Genomic DNA, 8,118 nt, shown 5'->3' on the forward strand with positions numbered 1-8,118 from the left:
GGACTTCTATCTAAGGGTTAAAGTAAAGGAATCCACTTTCCTAGAGAGGCAAATGGGAGGAGAGAGAGGGGAGAGGAACTCTTCCTCTCCTGTTGCATTGATTTCTTTCTTCCTCCTGGCTGAGGCTCAGGGGTTTTTCCATTCGTGGCCACTTTCCTTTCACTTTCCGTCTCTCTCTTTCATTCCTGCACTCAGAGGAGCTCATGGGGAGGTTGAGAGAAGGAGGGTGGTGGTGGGGTGATTATGTGGGGCAGAGTAGCACTGTGCAAACCCTCTGCCCTCCCTGCCCTGCAGCCCTGGGCTGTGCTGAGAGCTTGTGCCTTCCTCCTCCTTCGCAATGGAAGGTATGGGATTTCCCTTTTTTCATAATCCCCCCCCCTTTATATATTTATGGAATGGCTTCCTATAGAGCTTTGATATTGGGCACAGATATAGGGCAGGGTGGGAGGGCTCTGAATGGATTGGACAAATTTATTTGGTTTTTTTTTTTTTTGGTATTTTTTCTAAAAAAATTAAAAAGTCCTATAAGTGGCTTGTTTCATGACTTTTAATAATTTTTCCTATTGCAGTAAAACTGCCATAAAGAGTTCTTCACAACTAGTGAAAGTAGGGCAACTGTAAACATCTAAATATACTTTATTTATTTTATTTGTATATGAACTATGCTCAAGTTGATTTGCAATCCAGAATGTCTGAGTGATAACTGTGAAGCAAGGGGCAAATGCACTATATATCCCAGATGGTTAGACATGTCCAAAACCCTCACTCATTCACTCACTCACTCACACTATTTACACATTATTTCATCAGTCTGTATGATTTTGTAATCATATGAAATGTTAAGGGCCCCCCACACATGCTGAATTGCACCCTAGGGACAGCCCTGGTGCCTGTGTCTGGCAGGATGAGGAGAGCCCATCTTAGCAATGGAAGCTCAGGATCTGAGATGAGATCACAGGCTGGGATACAAGGCTGGAAAGCATGTGAAACCAGGAACAGTGAAGAGTGAGAATAATAAAAAATAATTAAGAATTAATGATTAATAAACTTTGTTAGCTGCCCCATAACAAATTGTTCTCTGGTCAGCTCACAAGGCAGGCAAGGATTGAAACAGGAGCCAATGGCTGAAGCAGGAGCTGGATGCAGCTATGAGGAGATCTATATGGAGCTCTTTCAGCGGCAAAGGTCAGGCCATGAATGCTTGGTGGGGGCAGGAGCTTCTCCCTTTCCTGGAACTCAGAGAAGCCCTGATCCAAGGCAGGCACTTGAGCTGGCCTCCCCCTTCACCTAAGTAAGCCACTTGGGAGGGAGAACTTGAGCAGTCAGGTGAGCACTTCACCTCTGTTGCTGGCATTAGGTCCTAGTTCAGCATAGCCTCTGCTTCTGGGGGAAAGGAAGGGGGTCCCAGTGATAGAACAGGAGTCCCACTAGCATTGGCTCCTTGGATTGAATTCTTCCAAGGGAGTGGCTGTAGGGGGGCAAGCTTTGGCTGTTCAGGGCCTCCTTGAGTCCAGGTAGCTCATGACAGAATCCTTGCTACTAATTTGCTTTAAAAAAACAAACAAACAAACAAACAAAAAACCCAGGAAGCTGAATTCTGCATGCATCATACTCATTCCTCATGCTCTCACAATCTCAATATACTCAAACTCGAGATTTCACTCCCCAGCTTCAGATCAGAGTGTGCTACAAGCAGAAGGCAGTGAGGTGAACATGGCACCTCACCACTAGGTAGCTACAGTAGACAGTGCTGAACTAACTCAAGCATGATAGAGGTGACAGGGAAGAAAAATCTCTTGGTGTTCTGACATAAGGATACATGTCTTCCCTGCTTCAAATATAGTGATGAGCAAGCCCCAAGTATTACATCCCACCTATGGAATATTTCTACCTCACCTGGTTTGAGTCTTTGCAAAGGAAGTCTACCCACACTCCGCATCCAGAGAACAATTCATTATGGGGTGGCTAACAAATAAAGTAAATTAATTAATTATCCTGAATGCAGTCATAGTAGTTCATGATTTCCCAGAATGAAAATCCCTCCTGCTTATCCAATGATTTACGTAGCCTCAGTCTGGTGGTGTAAATAACATACAGTTCTAGGGAACAGCCAGCCATGCAGACAGTCTCTTCAAAACATAGAGGTCATTCACACAATCAAAAACTATGTTCTACCCAGGTTTGGGGGCTGTGTGTGCTCCCAGTTTTCGGTTGCGTGGAAGCAACCAAAGGAGGAACGTTTCCTCCTCCTTGCTTCCACACAACTGAAAACGGGGAGCACACACAGCTCCCAAACCCAGGTAGAACACAGTGGAGCTCCTCTCATGATCAGTGAGAAGAGCTCCGTGGAGGTCTGTGGAGAGAGCGGGTTTCACATACCCTCCCCACAGATAATCTCCTGTCCATTTATGGGTGGATGGATCGCCCACCCAGATGAGCAATGGCTTGCCTGCAGCTCGCCTGGCAGTTCCAGGGGTCGGGGTGTCAAGACACACCACCCTGCCCCACTGCACCCTGGCATGCCCCCCCCCCGGAGTCCCAATAATGCACCACATGAGTGCATGATGAATTACTGGGATCCCCCTCCCCCCTGAGTGGCTGCAAGCAGCCGCGGCTGACACACAATTTAAAAAAATTAGGTTAAGAGAGTGCTTGCTTCCTTAACCTCATTTAACTAGGTGGCTAGTTAGGCGGGCTAGCCACCATGTAGCCACCAGGATTGGGCGTGATCTTGGGGGTCCACACGGGTGTGCAAAACCAGGCTGGGCTCCCTCAGCCCAGTTTTGTATGCTCGTGAGAAGAGCCTCAGTTTTTGATTCTGTGAATGATCTCACTGGCTCCCTCTCCAGGTTTTCAGCCTGGCAATCCCATCCCCTTAGTATATTTACTGCTAGATGAAGATTGATTATGTAAAACTATGTATGCAGCGGGGGGTGGGGAACTCTGATAATCAATCAAGCTATGGCTTTTGAGGAAAGCAAATTTGATTGCTGGGGACTTTCTGCTATGGATGTTACAACAAGTAAAGTGATAACACAAGTTGCTTGACAATTTATCACTGAAGAAAATAGAGGAGAATGTTGAATAACGGAAATCGGAGTGACCTGTCCATTTTGTTAGCAGGAGAGTGTCAGCTGAAAGGAATTTACATTCTTAATTAGTATGCAGGGAGGTATGGACACTGAAGGAACTCTGTGAAAATTAATGGCTTGACAGGAAAGACTGCTCAGGAGCACAATAACAATGCCAGTTGGAAACTTTCTTATCTTGAAGGTTTGGGTTGTGGCAGTGTGCTGAAAATAGCAATGAGAACAAGAAGATAAAGTGCAGCTTTTACAAAGGAGAGGGACGAAAACAAGGGATCAATGAGTACTTTGTGGTGCTTAACACAGGAGCACTTCATTAAGGCTGGCTAAGCAATCCAGATTGAAACCAGATAGCTTTGGCCTATGGCTAGGCAGGCAGGCAGGCATAGAAATTCAAGTATATGCTCCTTTGCTTTCTGCATGATTCTTAAAATATCTTACTCAGGGAATACGGGCAACATTTAATGCTTTCAGTGTAGTTTCCCCATTCATTGTTCTTACTATGGGATTTTTTTCTCCACTTGACTAAGGAAGCAGTAGCAGTAGCAATGGCACTAAATTTTGCCTCGAGTGAAAAATCAAAATGTATGTGTATGTTCCTGCTTGGCTAAAACTTCTGAGAAAATGCAAGGCAAGGTCAAAGGATTTCAATAAGACTAGGGGGTTCCACGCTTCCCTGTCTGCGGCCCACAGGAAACATTGCAGCAGGTTGTTAGTCAAAGAGTACTGTTGGTTTAATCTGCCTCTCACAAGCCATAATCAGATAGAAACAGCCATGAATTTGCAGGTTGGTCAGTGCTGCCAAATTTAAGATCTATTACATTTGAGATAAGAGAGAATTGTTTCCAACTGGCATTAATATTGTGCTCCTGAGCAGCCTTTCTTGTCAAGTCATTAATTTTCACAAAGTTTCTTCACTATACATCCCTTCCTGCATATTGATTAAGAATGTAAATTTCTTTCAGTTGACTCCTGCTAGGAAAATGGGTGCTGAGAAAAACCATGGAAACTGAAGCCCTATTCAGAAGTTATAAATAAGGGGTACTCGCAGCCACTCTCTGAAAACAGGAAGTGACAGGAAGTGTCATGCGCATGTCGTGTGCACGTCACATACACGCACAACGTGCAGGCGCCTGCCTGCGATGCACGCACAGCACTTCCAGTCAGGGAGACAATGATGCGGCAAGGAGGTATGCTGCCGAACAGGTTCGTGCACATCCCTAACATCAGTCACTCATGCCCCTCCCAGCAGTTCATTCACTATTACAGCCGTCGTTGACAGGGCAAAGGCTGTAAGTGTGATGGTAGGCACTTCCATGATCTGCAGGCATGGGCACCAAGACTGCTGATCATAGAAGTGCCCACCATCCTGCTTAAAGTTTTCACTGCTTCGGATAAAGGCTATAGCCTCCTTATTTATTCTTTCTCATCTCTCATTATTCCTAGAGGATGTATGAGCAGTATTCCCACTAAGGCATGCACACGCACACAGGTTTTTTTTGATGTCTGCTCATTTAATGTTAGATCCTGCTCAGATTGACTCAGAAAGGTCCCTCTCTGAATATACGTGCGCACACACTGGATTGATACTGCCACCCAGAACAAAACTCATTCTGCACACAGATGGGGGGGGGGGGAGAGATATAACATTATGAGGCCTCACGGAGATGCTGCTGTTGGAACTCCCTCCAGATAAAGGAAAAGCCAGAAACAGAACACTGATTGATTGATTGATTTTTAAATTTATATACTGTCTTTCATTAAAACCACCCCAAGGTGATTTAGAAACACATTTTAAAAAAATATAAGGCTATAAAAGTCACACAATAAAATCTTAAAATTGGAATATGAAAATACAAATTTAATTAAAAGGGGTTTTTTGAAAAACACAATATGACCATAAAATCCAGAGCAGCAACAGCATAGTGTAGTGGTTAGAGTGTTGGACTACGACCAGGAAGAACCGGGTTCAAATCCCCATTTAATCATGAAACTCACTGGGTGACTCTGGGCCAGTCATGTATCTCTCAGCCTAACCTACCTCACAGGGCTGTTGTAGGATACATATAAGCATGTACACTTCTCTGAGCTCCTCAGAGGAAGAGCAAAATATAAATGTAAAAAATTAAATGAAAAAATTAATTAATTAAAAGAATAGCCCTCATATAAAAGCCCAGGTAAAAAGCCAGTATTTCACTTGCTTTCTAAAAACTGTGAAGTAGTCTGAAGAGCGGATGCCCATCCAGGGGCAATTACTAAGAATGCCCTGTGCTGCGTGCAGACAGCTGAGCCTCCCTCATTGTTGGTACATAAAGCAGAGCCCCCTCTGATGACCTCATCAAGCGGGTAGAAACCCTTGGGAGCAGGCAGTCCCTCAGGTATCCAGGGCCCAAACCATTAAGGGCTTTAAATGTCAAAACCAGCACTTTGAATTGGACCTGGAAACAAATTGGCAGCCAAGGTAGCTCTTTCAAAATGGCTGTAATATGATCTCAGCAGGAAGCTCTGGATAAAATCCTTGGTGCCGCATTTTGCACTAGCTTCATTTTCTGAATATTCTTCAAGTAGAGCATGTTATAGTAATCCAGGTGTCATGTGACTAAGATGTGGGTAACTGTGGCCAGATCTGCCTTCTTGAGGAAGGGACGCATCTCCAAGGCATACTTAACTCTATATGTATGTGTGATGAAACGAGGGGTTTAATCTATGCTTTCCTGAGATCTATCCTCAGTAGAGAGATTGCTCTGACCCCAAACTAGGAGCACGCTGCTCCTTCGAGTTAGCCCACCACCAGTTGAAGACTGATCTAAAGCCACTGACCAAGCTTAGACACAGCTTCAACAATCTAGAAATGTCAGGCTTGGGATGTACAGACACTGTACAGCCAGAGTCCACACAATCTAGCTCTATACATCCATATATTATTCAAGGAAAAACTCAACAGTAGCGAATGACCTTACGAAGCATGTGGGAAGAGTCTTGCAAGTAACCCTCCAGAACTCTTGAATCAGACTGAAACCACTTCTAAGTATCTCAATATTTAATTCTCTAAGGCATAACCGTGGCTGATCCCATGCATGGCAGCTCTTGCGAGAGTTTGGAGAGCTGCCGGACAGCCATGGGACGGGTGGGAGGAAAATGGTGGCTGCAGCCAGCGAAGAAAACCCGTGGTGAGAAACTGGGCGGCGGGGGAGTGTAGAAGCCGGCCCACTAGCCAGCCAGCCAGAAAGCGGGGGGCTGGAAAAGAAGCCAGTGCCTGGCCGACCAGAAAGCCGTGAGCAGGCCAGCTGGCCAGAAACGGGGTGGGGAATGGGGGGTGGGAGGGAGAAAAAGACCGCTAGAAAGTGGTGTGTGTGTGTGTGTATGTGTGTTTTAAATCAGATTTGTTTTCATATTTTTAGCTTAATACTTTTAACTGTCATTTTCATTATATTTTTAAAAACTTTTGTTAAAAACCACCTTTGGGATTGTTTTTAATGAACTGGAACAATAACTAACTAACTAAGCTGAGATGGAGATCTGCATTTTTTCACAGTATGTGTCTATCTTAAGTCCTTGGGATGGTTTCAGTCTTTAATTCTGTTGATTGGTTGTTTGATCAGTTCAGTTGGTTTTGCTTTTCCCTTCTTGCAGAACTGACTGTTACCTTGTTAGCCAGTGTTACAAAATAATAAATAATTAATATGTTGTTTCTGTGGCTAAAGTTAAGCCTCTTGTTTAATTCCTTATCAATCAGGGAATCATTCTGAAACAGTCTCTAGCAACTATTATGCTCTAGTGGCATAATCAGGAACATGAAGGAGCCTTGGCTCAGCTTATGGATGAGTTTAAACAAATTATTTGGGTCCAATTCAAATGAAGCCTGAAACAATTTGTTCATGTTGGGTGAGTCTGATTGGTTGCATGATCCTCAGGGACATATTTTTGGGAGGCACAGTGGGCGACAGAGGGAAGGGGAGATCAGTGAAAATTACCCTTTCCTCGTAATGTGTGCAGCATCACTCTGGATATCAGTAACTGTCTCCACAAAGGGAAGCATGATCCCTTCTTTGTTCCTTGGTTGCAGTGATAATGGCCAGGACTTGGCCCAGGCTGTAGTTTGGTGCATACAGTCAGATTAGTAACATAACTGACCCACTCTGATTTACTAGGCATCAGCTTGGGTCTAGTGAGACGGTCCTCAAGTCAAGAAATAACCCATACTTAAAACATTATTCTCATTTTCAGTGAACACCAAAATACCAATCCTTCTTGAGAAGAAGTATGGTACTAGAGGTGGAAGAAAACAGAGGACTTGTTAGAAGAAGAGTGGCCGACAAAAAGTAAACCCCAAGCACAAAACTACAGTGGCAAGGTGGCCTAAACCTTCACAAGGGCTTAGGCAGAAATGATAAAATTACAAGATTTTTTGAACATGAAATTTGGCCACATTTTGTGTCAGGTGATGTATTTGATTTGAAGGTGAATATTCCCTAGAGCTCAGCCTTTGTGTAAATCTGTGGTTCTGATGCAGGCAGCCAATGCTGCTGCAGTAGTACCTCTAATGGATATGTGCAGTTTAAGTGACAGTCAACTCAAGGTATGCTTATCATGTCCTAGTTTCACTCCCATTGTTGGGTAATTGCCCGATGTGACAAGAAACAGAATGATTCATCATGTGATAACTGATGATGGCATTTCTTAAATTCAAGTTATTAAATGATAAGTGATGTTATCACTATGATTAATGTAATGTCACCCTTATGAAATATTAAATCTTCTAGACTTCTGTGTAAAATGGTGTGCTTCCTATATAAACTATTAAAGTGACCATCAGTATGATGAGATGTGTTTACTTTTTCTGAAGATCCAGTGTCTTACACGGAAAATAATTCAGGAGTGGCAGTTGGTGATATTATTAAGATGGTGATGCAACTGTTGACAACAAGGTTGCCCTGGCCTGAAATGTGTTTTCAATAGTATCTTTTACTTTCTTCTGTATAAATGAATGGCAGATTTCATTTCAGTAGGAGACAGTAAAACAGCTGCATTA

At 43.7% G+C, this 8,118-nt stretch overlaps 1 long non-coding RNA gene across 1 annotated transcript; it reads left to right on the top strand.

Annotated features, from left to right (window-relative positions):
• Positions 1-223: 223 nt before the first annotated feature.
• Positions 224-7,684, top strand: LOC128349305 (uncharacterized). The gene is made up of 3 exons (XR_008318722.1): positions 224-344; positions 1,087-1,185; positions 7,314-7,684. It is a non-coding gene; the product is annotated as an uncharacterized LOC128349305 (long non-coding RNA).
• The last annotated feature ends 434 nt before the right edge of the window (positions 7,685-8,118 follow it).

The sequence above is a fragment of the Hemicordylus capensis genome, chromosome 3 (genome assembly GCF_027244095.1).
Source record: "Hemicordylus capensis ecotype Gifberg chromosome 3, rHemCap1.1.pri, whole genome shotgun sequence".
NCBI lineage: Eukaryota > Metazoa > Chordata > Lepidosauria > Squamata > Cordylidae > Hemicordylus > Hemicordylus capensis.